The sequence below is a fragment of the Entelurus aequoreus genome, linkage group LG13 (assembly GCF_033978785.1).
Source record: "Entelurus aequoreus isolate RoL-2023_Sb linkage group LG13, RoL_Eaeq_v1.1, whole genome shotgun sequence".
Lineage (NCBI taxonomy): Eukaryota > Metazoa > Chordata > Actinopteri > Syngnathiformes > Syngnathidae > Entelurus > Entelurus aequoreus.
This window is the reverse complement of record NC_084743.1, coordinates 11,893,712-11,908,613: the sequence shown is the minus strand read 5'-3', so window position 1 is coordinate 11,908,613 and position 14,902 is coordinate 11,893,712.

Here is a 14,902-nt window from a genome sequence, read left to right as displayed (position 1 = left end):
TTTTTTTTTTTTTTTTTTTTTTTTTTCCCATGGACATGACATTGCTGGTAATGTGAGCCGAGGTGCACGTAAGTCGACACGCACACATACCACTTGCAAGCGGAAACAGTGTGGAGACAGAAGAGAGAAAGGATGGAGGTATTTTGCCTTAAAAACTAAGGATAAAAGTTGAAGATGTAAGCTTTAAAACGTCGCTATATAGCGGCTAACATCCACCTACAATGTTTTAGTATCATCCCTGCAGGACGAGGGATAGCAAAACATGCTTCACTACACACTAGGGTGGTAGGGTATACCACACTGTAAAAAAAAATATATATTTAAAAAACGGTCATCTACTAAAACCATAAAATTAAAGTAAAACATTGTAAACCAAATAATGATCGAAAACATTATAATTACAGAAGTTTTCATGGAACGTTTTACGGAAAAATATCATAATATTACATGAATTTGAAAGTAATTTAAGATTTAAGAAAAGTAATTTAAGATTTAAGAAAGATTTAAGAAAACAGAAAATGCTGTGTATAATTAATTTGGTATTTTTCTGTAAAAAAAAAAAAAGAAATATACATAGTTTGTCATTACTGGCATTTTACTTAAAATAACAGGTGGATGGTTTATTTACAGATAATGTCTTCAATTCTACAGTTTTATAAACTATTTTAAAAAAATTGAAAAATTACAGTACAAATTTAGAGTAAATTAACGATAAAAATGGGATTTTTTTTACAGTGTACCGCGATACCAATGAATCATATTCGGTACTATACCGCCTCTAAAAAGTACAGATTATGTTCAAATGAATATTGTTTTTATAAACTCAGGAAATACGTCCCTGGACACACAAGGATACTTTGAATATGACCAATGTATGATCCTGTAACTACTTGGTATCGGATTGATACCCAAATTCGCCAATAAGGACATTTTTTTTTGGTCACCTTTATTTTGAAAGTATCGAAATACATTTTGGCACCAGTACCAAACTACTGATACCGGGACAAGACTGACTTCTTTTGGTTAGTTTCATTACCTTGATTGACCGATGAACATGAATATAAACATATAACAAACTCATTAAAGTAACAAGTAAAACTCCCCATTGGTTAACGCCTAAGTGTAATTATTGCTATCATGGCCGAAGCTCCGAAACAACCAAAGAAACGAAAAGTTTTGCCTGACGAGACACAACATGAAAAACGGAGGCTACCCGGACAGTCGAGGAGGGATTTCCTTGGCTCTGTTCCTGCTAAACTAGACAATTTATTTCGATGCTAATTCAAAATGCTAATGCTAATTACCGGAAATTTGCCTGGTAGCATTAAATAGCTTGATTGATTGGTTCCACGCTACTTCCTATCGAAAAAAAACTCATGCCGTTCTTTCTTTGCTTAGAACCTTCGGCCCATCCTCGGTAGTAACAAGTAACACTCCCCATTGGTTAAAAAGACGGAATTCGATGCTAACTCCTAAGTGTAATTATTGCTATCATGGCCGAAGCTCCGAAACAACCAAAGAAACGAAAAGTTTTGCCCGACGAGACACAAAATTAAAAACGGAGGCTACCCGGACAGTCAAGGAGGGATTTCCTTGGCTCTGTTCCTGCTAAACTAGAAAGTACCTTTCGATGCTCATTCAAAAATGCTAATGCTAGCTACCGGAAATTTGCCTGGTAGCATTAAATAGCTTGATTGATTGGTTCCACGCTACTTCCTATCGAAAAAAAACTCCTGCCGTTCTTTCTTCGCTTTGGACCTTCGGCCCATCTTCGGTAGTAACAAGTAACACTCCCCATTGGTTAAAAAGACGGAAGTTGATGCTAACGCCTAAGTGTAATTATTGCTGTCATGGGTGATGCTCCGGAACAACCAAAGAAACGAAAAGTTTTGCCCGACGAGACACAAAATTAAAAACGGAGGCTACCCGGACAGTCAAGGAGGGATTTCCTTGGCTCTGTTCCTGCTAAACTAGAAAGTACCTTTCGATGCTCATTCAAAATGCTAATGCTAACTACCGGAAATTTGCCTGGTAGCCTTAAATAGTTTGATTGATTGGTTCCATGCTACTTCCTTTCGAAAAAAAACTGCCGTTCTTTTTTTGCTTCGAACCTTCGGCCCATTCTTGGTAGTAACAAGTAACACTCCCCATTGGTTAAAAAGACATAAGTCGATGCTAACGCCTAAATATAATTATTGCTATCATGGCCGAAGCTCCGAAACAACCAAAGAAACGAAAAGTTTTGCCCGACGAGACACACAATTAAAAACGGAGGCTACCCGGACAGTCAAGGAGGGATTTCCTTGGCTCTATTCCTGCTAAACTAGACAATTTATTTTGACGCTAATTCAAAATGCTAATGCTAGCTACCGGAAATGTACCTGGTATCATTAAATAGCTTGATTGATTGGTTCCACGCTACTTCCTTTCGAAAAAAAAAACTCATGCCGTTCTTTCTTTGCTTAGAACCTTCGGCCCATCCTCGGTAGTAACAAGTAACACTCCCCATTGGTTAAAAAGACGGAAGTCCAATCTAACGCCTAAGTGTAATTATTGCTATCATGGCCGAAGCTCCGAAAAAACCAAAGAAACGAAAAGTTTTGCCCGACGAGACACAAAATTAAAAACGGAGGCTACCCGGACAGTCAAGGAGGGATTTCCTTGGCTCTGTTCCTGCTAAACTAGAAAGTACCTTTCGATGCTTATTCAAAATGCTAATGCTAGCTATCGGAAATTTGCCTGGTAGCATTAAATAGCTTGATTGATTGGTTCCACGCTACTTCCTATCGAAATAAATACCTCCTGCCGTTCTTTCTTTGCTTCGGACCTTCGGCCCACCCTCGGTAGTAGCGTCATGATCATTTCTTGATAGTGTCTGCTATTTAACATTAGCATAGCCGTTAGAGACCTAATAGTTGTGACAGTATTACAGCAGACATCATGTCAGTTTGACGCTATATGCGCTAGTCCTCATGGGACACGTGGTCTTCTTTTGGTAAAAACACTACCACTTTGGTCCACTGGCGCCACCAAAATCAAGCAAAAGTTCCTAAGTGGGGCTTTAAGGAAGACAATGCCAATAATGACATTTTTTTTTGGTGACCTTTATTTTGAAAGTATCGAAATACATTTTGGCACCAGTACCAAACTACTGATACTGGGACAAGACCGACTTCTTTTGGTGGGTTTTATTACCTTGAATTCCCGATGAACATAAATATAAACATATCACAATCTCATTAAAGTGTAATTATTGCTATCATGGCCGAAGCTCCGAAATAACCAAAGAAACGAAAAGTTTTGCCCGACGAGACACAAAATGAAAAACGGAGGCTACCCGGACAGTCAAGGAGGCATTTCCTTGGCTCTGTTCCTGCTAAACTAGAAAGTACCTTTCGATGCTCATTCAAAAATGCTAATGCTAGCTACCGTAAATTTGCCTGGTAGCATTAAATAGCTTGATTGATTGGTTCCAGGCTACTTCCCATCGAAAAAAAACCTCCTGCCGTTCTTTCTTCGCTTTGGACCTTCGGCCCATCCTCGGTAGTAACAAGTAACACTCCCCATTGGTTAAAAAGACGGAAGTCGATGCTAACGCCTAAGTGTAATTACTGCTATGATGGCCGAAGCTCCGAAACAACCAAAGAAACGAAAAGTTTTGCCCGACGAGACACAAAATGAAAAACGGAGGCTACCCGGACAGTCAAGGAGGGATTTCCTTGGCTCTGTTCCTGCTAAACTAGAAAGTACCTTTCGGTGCTCATTCAAAATGCTAATGCTAGCTACCGGAAATTTGCCTGGTAGCATTAAATAGCTTGATTGATTGGTTCCACGCTACTTCCTATCGAAAAAAAACTCATACCGTTCTTTCTTTGCTTCGAACCTTTGGCCCATCCTCGGTAGTAACAAGTAACACTCCCCATTGGTTAAAAAGACGGAAGTCGATGCTAACGCCTAAGTGTAATTACTGCTATGATGGCTGAAGCTCTGAAACAACCAAAGAAACGAAAAGTTTTGCCTGACGAGACACAACATGAAAAACGGAGGCTACCCGGACAATCGAGGAGGGATTTCCTTGGCTCTGTTCATGCTAAACTAGAAAGTACCTTTCGGTGCTCATTCAAAAATGCTAATGCTAGCTATCGGAAATTTGCCTGGTAGCATTAAATAGCTTGATTGATTGATTCCTCGCTACTTCCTATCGAAAAAAAACTCATGCCGTTCTTTCTTTGCTTCGAACCTTTGGCCCATTCTTGGTAGTAACAAGTAACACTCCCCATTGGTTAAAAAGACGGAATTTGATGCTAACGCCTAAGTGTAATTACTGCTATCATGGCCGAAGCTCCGAAACAACCAAAGAAACGAAAAGTTTTGCCCGATGAGACACAAAATTAAAAACGGAACCGGAAATTTGCCTGGTATCATTAAATAGCTTGATTGATTGGTTCCACGCTACTTCCTTTCGGGAAAACAAACTCCTGCCCTTCTTTCTTCGCTTCGGACCTTCGGCCCACCCTCGGTAGTAGCGTCATGATCATTTCTTGATAGTGTCTGCTATTTAACATCATCATAGTTCCTAAGTGGGGCTTTAAGGAAGACAATCCATTGTGTTGTACTCTAAATATGTCCTATTAACCTCCCAGTGGAGCTTCCACAATAAGAGTCAGGATTTGAGCGTAGAGATGGTTCTAGAAAATGCCAAACAAAGAGCGGTGTGTGAAATGGAGATGGAAGCATTCCCATTTGTTCCTGTTAGCCGGGCGTCTCATCGACATCTGCTGATGGGAGTTTGTCTCGGACATTGTCCTTCATTTCACCTCCCAAGGTCTCCCCCATTACTCCCCCTCCCCCCCCCTCCTTTCTTCCATACTCCTTCCCCGACGTCCAGATCATAAATTGCTGCAAATAATGCCTCGTTTCCAGTCCGTTAAACGCACCAGCCGACGCCGAGGGCCTTTTGCATCCCCCGTTGCCCCTCAGAAGGCACTTGGGTGGAATACAAATCTTTTTTTTTTTTCCTTCGCGCATTCTCATCTACGGTTTGTGTATGCTTCAGTCAAGCAGAAAATCAACAACACCCGAATCTCAGAGTGGGACTGTACACGGGATCTGGTCTGGTGTGCAGTACGGCGTGTACGGGGATATGAGCGTGTGTTTCTTTCCTTGCACACAACTCGTGTCATTTATACCAGGAACTAAACGCACATTGTTAACTTTCAGTTTCGATACCCGTCGAGACTCGGCATTCAAGGTGGACAAAAGGACGCAAGCAGAGCGATGAAGGCTCCTTTCCAGCACTGGTGTTGCTATTCTTTGTACTTGCTCGTTTTTTGTTAAATTAATTGCATTTTTGCGTCAAAATGTCAACAATGTCGTTCTTTTCGTATTGTTTCAGTTCCACAAATCCCTCAGTAAATTCACCAAAACGTCACCGTGGAGTTATTGAGTCTGTTTAGCTAAATTGGAGCGCTAGCTTGCGCAGCTAGCGGGTCCATGACGATGACTTCTGTTTTGTTTGATTAGCCGTTTTACTGCCTTGTTACAGACGCCGTTTGGAAACAATTAAGGTATGTAAATAATTGTTTATAAAATATTTATGTGTAAATAACTCAATTCACAACGTATATATCTGTGGCTTATAGTCCAGTGGGGCTAATATAAATATTTTATTTTATTTTTTTGCTAAAAATTTTACGTTCTCTATAGTCCGGAAATTACGATTTGTTTTTAAGAGTGTATTCGGTTAAAATTGGTATAATATTTTTAGTTTTCTTTGGCAATGGTCAAAATGAAACCTCTCACGTTGGGTGTTGTTGGCGGCAGCGTTGGAAAATGTTGTACATGTAAACAAACTACGATGAGTTCAAGTATCGCTGAAATTAGTAGGACAAAACGGTGCTTGCCAAGTACTCTCATCGGTGAAGCGTGTTTAACATAAACCGTGGGATTTTTAACAATTAGGAAGGTTTGTTCTCCTACAGAAAATATGTTAAAAAAAAAAATATTATTTTTTCTTTTTCCATTTTCGCACATGTCTGAAAAATGTCCAGGGAGTGAAGTGAAGTGAATTATAATTATATAGCGCTTTTTCTCTAGTGACTCAAAGCGCTTTTACATAGTGAAAGCCAATATCTAAGTTACATTTAAATCACTGCACGTAACATTGAATGCCCGTGACCTTGGATCCCTCGGGCGGTACTACATCGAAAAGCGACATCAGTGTGTAAAGGATATCACCACATGGGCTCAGGGATACTTCAGAAAACCACTGACAGTAACTACAGTTGGTCGCTACATCTGTAAGTGCAAGCTAAAGCTCTACTATGCAAAGCCACAGACATTTATCAACAACACCCAGAAATTTGTGATTTGAAATTCACTGTATTTTGTTTTTATTTTTGATTTACATAATGTGCCAACTTCACTGGTTTGGGTTTTTTTAGATAGACAAACCACCATTCATGCTAGGGCCAATTTAATCCCGGTACTACATCGAAAAGCGACATCAGTGTGTAAAGGATATCACCACATGGGCTCAGGGACACTTCAGAAAACCACTTTCAGTAACTACAGTTGGTCGCTACATCTGTAAGTGCAAGCTAAAGCTCTACTATGCAAAGCCACAGACATTTATCAACAACACCCAGAAATTTGTGATTTGAAATTCACTGTATTTTGTTTTTATTTATGATTTACATAATGTGCCTACTTCACTGGTTTGGGGTTTTGTAGTTAGACAAACCAGCATTCATGCTAGGGCCAATTTAATCCCAACTGCCTATTCCCAAATGTCTTTGGCGGTGGGAGGACATTGTTTTTGCCTCATTCCTGTGAGAACCCTGCATACCCCAACCCACACCAGGTAGCAGCCATGGGCAGATAATACTATATCATCTCTTTCTCACACCACACATTCACATGGAAGTGTGCTTTGAGTGACGGACGTGTTTTAATGCCGCGGCTACACAACAATCTCCAGGTATTTGTGCGAGGACGGGTGTGTGTTTGCATGCTGGAGACCAAGCAGAGTTGTGCTGTACATAATCTGAGCGCCGCCACAGCTGCAGACCGACCAGGCGTGATGGCGTGATGGCGTGCAGCGGTGCGTGTGCAGACGCCTGCCGGAACCTCTTTACACGTCTTTGACAAACAGGCGCCTGCACCGTCGCGGTTCCGCACCGGAGACACAAAAGGAGTGAAATGTTGTCCGGCTGTCACTTTAGGAGCGTTTTATCCGGGCGTGTGCGGTTAGGGACTCACCTTTGCGGGGTAATTGAAGTGTGTCACTCATCCTCCCGGAAGGGTGGACTTCAATTTTCAACCGGAAAACATCACCGACACGATAAAAAAACACTCAATGCAACGTGAGAATTAGAGTTATTGCTCATTTTAAATGATTTTTTTCTCCCTACGCTTTGAACCCTGCGGCTTATAAAACGGCGCAGCTAAATTATGATTTTTTTCTTCTTCGCTAACGGCCGTAACGTTCTGTGTTCGACAAATGTTCTTCATCAAACACAAGCGGAGACACCGGTGAGGTGTCATTGTTTGCGCTGTGGCGCCATCTTTTGGGCGAGTTCGCTCACTGCAGGTGCGGCGGAGTGAACGTCTGCAGTATTCCCTTCGGTTTTAGTGCTTTGAACCGGGAAGTACAAGTGACGTTCCGTCTTCTAGTCGTCCATAGCGTTTCTACTCGTATGGATTCTTCATTCATCATGCCAAGTAATGTTTGTAGGTTTTACAATATAACTAAAACTATTCATACTCACTAAACTCTCCTATGTGTGATGTCGGTAAGAGTGTTTTAATGCATATTTGGGAGACCGGGCTTTTTTGCTCCGCCGCTCCCAGTCTGTGGAAGGCTCTCCCTGACCACCTGAGGGCACCACAGACTGTGGATACTTTTAAAAAAGGCTTAAAAACCCTTCATTTTAAAAAAGCCTTTTTTTTTTTTTTTTAGATATATGCATACTAGTTATAGCTTTTTGGCTGTTCTAGTTTTTATTTTTATTTTTTTTATTATCTTTTTATTTTTTAATTTTATTTTTTTTTAATACACTGTAGCACTTTGAGGTTGTTTACTCAATGTAAAGTGCTTTTTACAAATCAAATATATTATTATTATTATTATTATTATTTGTACGTGCTATTGTAATTTAATCAAGCTAGCATTGTTAGCATTAACTAATACCAGAGTGCCGTGTTTGTCTTCCATCCGTCCATAGCGCTTCTACTCGTATGGGTTCTTCATTCCTCACGCCAAGCAATGTTTGTAAGTTTTACAATGTAACTACAACTATTCATAATTACTAAACCAACTAGTTTTAATTCATAATTGTACGTGTTGTCAAGCTAGCGTTGTTAGCATTAGCTAATATGAATGTTAGTCTAATTAGATTACATTTTTATTTTCACAAATCCCTCAGTAAATTCACCAAAACGTCACCGTGGAGTTATTGAGTCTTTTTCGCTGATTGCAGAGCTAGCATGACGGTGACTTCTGTTTTGTTTGGTCAGCCGTTTTACTGCCGTGTTACAGACACCGTTTGGATACAATTAAGGTATGCAAATAAAGTATTACAACGTATATATCTGCAGCTTGTGTGACTATATATATATATATATATATATATATATATATATATATATATATATATATATATATATATATATATATATATATATATATATATTAAATATATATTAAATATATATATATATATATATATATATATATATATATATATATATATATTATATATATATATATATATATATATATATATATATATATTACATATATATATATATATATATATATATATATATATATATATATATATATATATATATATATATATATATATATATATATATATATATATATATATATATAAAATATATATTAAATATATATATATATATATATATATATATATATATATATATATATATATATATATATATATATATATATGTATATATATATATTAAATACATATTAAATATATATTTATATATATATATATATATATATATATATATATATATATATATATATATATATATACATATATATATACATATATAAAGGTTTATTTGAAATAGAGACAGCTACAGAAACATAGATATCTGAAACAGTTATCCAATGTATGCATCATAGTGTTTGTAGCCAAAGGTAATTTACAACACTTGTCCCCAACAACAACAACAACAACAACAACAACAACAACAACAACAACAACAACAACAACAACAACACAGATCTAACATCATTAAAATAGTAACATAAAAAGAATGAGGCAAATAAGAGTCGATAATAATGAAAACAGTAATAATACAGACAAAGTGCAATCTAGATAAAAGCCAATAATAATAATAATAATAATAATAATAATAATAATAACACAGACAAAGTGCAAACTAGATGAGAACCAATTAGTAAAAATGAGTAAAAACTAAACATGGGAACACTGCAGTGTTACCTGTATCAGATTCCTAAGTTTTGCCTCGTTAATGTCACCTGGTTTTGCATTATAAGGGCGCTCTATATTGTAGACTCTTGTCCGAAAAAAGAAGAATTTTGCTGCGCCTCTCAGAGCAGTGATCTCTAAACCCTGCAGACATATGGTTTCTCGCCGTAACAGATGTATTTATGTTCCCCGAAAGAACTGTGGGTGAAATACAAATGTGTACCAGGTCTTGTCCGACCCCCGGTAAAACTACTCATCAAGTCGTGGCCTGAGGGTGTTTGTGCTTCTTCTAAGCTTGGCAGCAGAATGGCCGCAGATTGCTGATGTTTTATTTCATGGTAGTAAGTTGTCATGCACTGTCGGTGAACTCCTCTTTAAAAAAAAGGTGAAGAAGACGACTGGTGGGCAGGGTTTTACCGACTCCGGTTGCAACACAAACTTTGTAGGTGAGCTAACACGCATTAGTTACCTTGACGTAGTACAACACACCACATAAGAAAACTACAAAAAGCATTGGAAAGGTAGTGAACAGAGAATAAAATGTTCTTTGTTAAATAAAATCAGGGACGTTTATATAAATTCTACCAAGTTTCTATTCACATAAACCGAACATTACCATTTTTCTAAAAAAAATTGCCCGGCAGTTGCAGACTGCCTCTCGATCAGGACATAGCATTATATCCTATATAAATGTGTGTTATTTTTTATTAAATTGTCATAAAATGTATCATGTTATTGTGCAATGTTGACATACTCAAAAATGACAGTATAGCGAGGCTAATAGCTGGCTGTCAACTAGCAACTGGGGCTAGCCGGAAAATAGCACACTAATTGCCAGCTGGCAGCGAGGCACACTAATCACTAGGTAGCAACTCGCGTGCTAAATACTAGCTGGCAACTGGCATGCTAATTGCTAGCTAGCCACTTTACGTGCTAATCGCCAGCGGGCAACCAAGTCCGCTAATCACTAGGCTGGCAACCAGAGAGCTAATCGCCTAGCTATTGTGGAGAATGCATCAATGTTTAAGAGTTCTTTCTTTATTCATAGCCATGTTTAGAGCAGCTAGTACTTTTCCTTTGTATAATTTACCAGTTTCTCGTTGTCTTCAGAGGTCTGTTTAGTGTCTTAACCATTGAAATGTGGCTGGCAACTAGCATGCCAATTGCTAGCTAGCCACTTTACGTGCTAATCACCAGCGGGCAACCAGGTCCGCTAATCACTAGGCTGGCAACCAGAGCGCTAATCGCTAGCTATTGTGGAGAATGCATCAATGTTTAAGAGTTCTTTCTTTATTCATAGCCATGTTTAGAGCAGCTAGTACTTTTCCTTTGTATATTCTACCAGATTCTCGTTGTCTTCAGAGGTCTGTTTAGTGTCTTAACCATTGAAATGTGGCTGGCAACTAGCATGCTATTTGCTAGCTAGCCACTTTATGTGCTAATCGCCAGCGGGCAACCAGGTCCGCTAATCACTAGGCTGGCAACCAGAGAGCTAATCGCTAGCTATTGTGGAGAATGCATCAATGTTTAAGAGTTCTTTCTTTATTCATAGCCATGTTTAGAGCAGCTAGTAATTTTCCTTTGTATATTCTACCAGATTATTGTTGTCTTCAGAGGTCTGTTTAGTGTCTTAACCATTGGAATGTGAATAAAACCCCCACTTCTTTCCTTATCAGTGTTGCGAGAGGGAGAGGTGGGGGCTTTCTTTGTGTGCAAGAAGTTGGCTCTTCCGTTTGAATGGCAGATCAACTAGAGTAGCCGATATGAATGTATTGGTTAAGCTGATCTCCTGAAATTTCAGCAAAACTTGATAATATTCCTATTCTGTCTTGATGGTCCTTCTTGCTCAGCATATATGTCATCGAAAGAACTTGGGATTGACCAGTAAATTAGATTCCCTGGGAGGAAGAGCTGGTCGACGCAACACTATCAACAATAATAACAAGGAAATTGTCACTGACAGTTTGGTTATGTTTGGGTTTTTCTCTGTTTGTGTTTATTTCCTGTCAGCGCTCTTGTTTTGTTTCCATTTCCTGCATGTCTCCCCAAACGCTCCTTTCCCTCACCTGTCCCTGATTGGCAGCCTGGCAAACCTGGTGGCAATTGCCAATCGGGCTACTATTTATGCCTGCCTCGCCCTCCAGTCAGGGCTTGATGATTGTTTTTCCTGTATCCTTTTGCCTGTGCCCTGTCTCCTGGTTCCTAGTTCCTGTTTTTCCCTGCATTTTGACATTAAAGCCATGTTTTCCAGCGCTACGCCTGCCATCTCTAACAACAGTTCCTGACAGATATAATATAAATATTCATGTTCATATTCATTGCCATTTCTTAACTACATTACAGTGCGTTGGAATGTTAGTGTGTATTTAAAGAGATCTGAATTTGTGGAAACATTAAAAAATGGTTTGTTTTTTTTAAGTCTAATCAAACCAAATACTTATTTTCTACTTAATGTTGCAATTTTTTATGCCAACTCAGCAAGTATGCTTGATATAAAAAGGCTTGAACATCAAGTAATGTGGCAAAATATGCTACAGTGATGCTAACTTACATTGACTTTACCATATACACACTGTGATTTTAGCACGGTGATTTCATCACTTTTTTAAAATTGGTAATGGAAACTACAAGATGCATGTTACAATCTAACAGCCAGTGTGTAAAAAGTACAATATTTACAGTATGAACACTTTGTGGGGCGCAACATTAAACTAGACCGGCACATTCAGCTTCAAAGCTACTCTCTGGCTAGGTAACACGTTGCCATCTAGTGTCTCAGAATTGCAATTGCATGCATAGTGAGCTCTATAATACTTGCAAATGAGACTGAGAAATGTAATAAGAAAACTAAATGTAACAACGGGACAGCGGTAATCATAATCGGCTCAGTTTTAACTGTTACATAAAATAATATTTTTTCAATTAAACAATTCATCAACATGAACAAAAGTGCAGGGAATTGGTACTTTTGATTACTCCTTTCCAGATACTGGGAATTGATACCGTATCAGTTCAAATGTGAACGTTATCCACCCCTATGAGATATACCTTAGAGCAGGGGTCACCAACCTTTTTGAAACCAAGAGCTACTTCTTGGGTAGTGATTAATGCGAAGGGCTACCAGTTTGATACACACTTAAATAAATTGCCAGAAATAGCCAATTTGCTCAATTTACCTTTAACTCTATGTTATTATTAATAATTAATGATATTTACACTTAATTGAACGGTTTAAAAGAGGAGAAAACACGAAAAAAATGACAATTACATTTTGAAACATAGTTCATTTTCAATTTCGACTCTTTAAAATTCAAAATTCAACCGAAAAAAAGAAGAGAAAAACTAGCTAATTTGAATCTTTTTGAAAAAAATTTAAAAATAATTTATGGAACATCATTAGTAATTTTTCTTGATTAAGATTAATTTTAGAATTTTGATGACCTGTTTTAAATAAGTTAAAATCCAATCTACACTTTGTTAGAATATTTAACAAATTGGACCAAGCTATATTTCTAACAAAGACAAATCATTATTTCTTCTAGATTTTCCAGAACAAAAATTTGAAAAGAAATTCAAAATACTTTGAAATAAGATTTAAATTTGATTCTACAGATTTTCTAGATTTGCCAGAATATTTTTTTTGAATTTCAATCATAATAAGTTTGAAGAAATATTTCACAAATATTCTTCGTCGAAAAAACAGAAGCTAAAATGAATAATTAAATTAAAATGTATTTATTATTCTTTACAATAAAAAAAAATACATTTACTTGAACATTGATTTAAATTGTCAGGAAAGAAGAGGAAGGAATTTAAAAGGTAAAAAAGGTATAGGTGTTTAAAAATCCTAAAATCATTTTTTAGGTTGTATTTTTTCTCTAAAATTGTCTTTCTGAAAGTTATAAGAAGCAAAGTAAAAACAAATATGAATTTATTTAAACAAGTGAAGACCAAGTCTTTAAAATATTTTCTTGGATTTTCAAATTCTATTTGAGTTTTGTCTCTCTTAGAACTAAAAATGTCGAGCAAAGCGAGACCAGCTTGCTAGTAAATAAATACAATTTAAAAAATAGAGGCAGCTCACTGGTAAGTGCTGCTATTTGAGCTATTTTTAGAACAGGCCAGCGGGCTACTCATCTGGTCCTTACGGGCTACCTGGTGCCCGCGGGCACCGCGTTGGTGACCCCTGCCTTAGAGTTTAGAGTTTTAGACCATACCTGTCAATATTTTCATGGACTGTTTATTTCTTTGTAAGGAGGCAAACTAAGTAAGCAGGGCATCAGATGACTTATTATTTGGGTGTTTATGTAAAGTTGATGTCACAGTCGATTATTGAGTTTGGATTTTCTCTTGTTTGGTGCCAGGAACAGAAAACTGAGTACAATGTCAAAGCATTGTTTATTTGAGGATATGTTTGCAAATATGTTTCTTTCTTTGGAAGGAAGAATAATCTAAATTGCTTCCTGATCCACCTGCCCGACTTTGAACATTACGGGGCTTTCATTGTCAATCCCAGGGGATTATTCCTTTCCCATCAATGTTTGGCCCACTACTCTCGTACATTCTTGCGAAGGGTCTATTAAATCCATGTAGGACACAGGTAATTTAATTCATAAAAAAAGACAAGATTACATCAGAGATGTAATAGCCTAATGATGAAACATGGTGTTTGAGTCTCAGTTAATAGGATGACCTAATAGAGGATAGAGGCCAGGCTATCACCCGCCAGGCTGCAGAGGAAACTCGGGCGGGATGTTTCCAATCATCTCCCGCTAGCATTAAAACCTACTCCAGGCTTTTATTTGTGTTCCCACCGAGAGTCAAGACAGGTTATCGCTAATAAGGGGACGGCGTGGCCGTGCCAGCAACCCGAGGGTTCCTGGTTCAATCCCCAGCTTCTACCACCCTAGTCACGTCCGTTGTGTCTTTGAGCCAGACACTTCACCCTTGCTCCTGATGGGTGGTGGTTAGCGCGAATGATCTTATTTGGGTCCATGTCACATAGCATTAAGAACAACACAAAAAACTAGACTCTAATTTGTGCAATTGTGGTAGAACTGTTGGGTTGGCATGGTAACACTTTTGTAATTGATAATTGGTACTCTGTAATTCCTGGAATTTCTGGAAAACCGGGAATTTGTATGAACAAAAAGATAGGTACCTTTGATGTCCCAAATGGCATGTTTTGTTGGTGGAATGGTCTGAATGGGTTGGAAAATGTAGACGAAGAAGCCTAAAGAAAATAAGGGTGGAAACAGGGCTTTGGAGACTGAGAATTCTGGATATTCCTGGAATTTTCCGAACAGGCAAACATGTTGGCTTGAATGTGCATGAAGAGTGCAGTGTGTGGAAAGTCGAACGGTTTGAAATGTGGGAGTTGTGGAACTTTGAAAATGTCCATTTGTTTGAATAGGAATTTCCTGGAAATT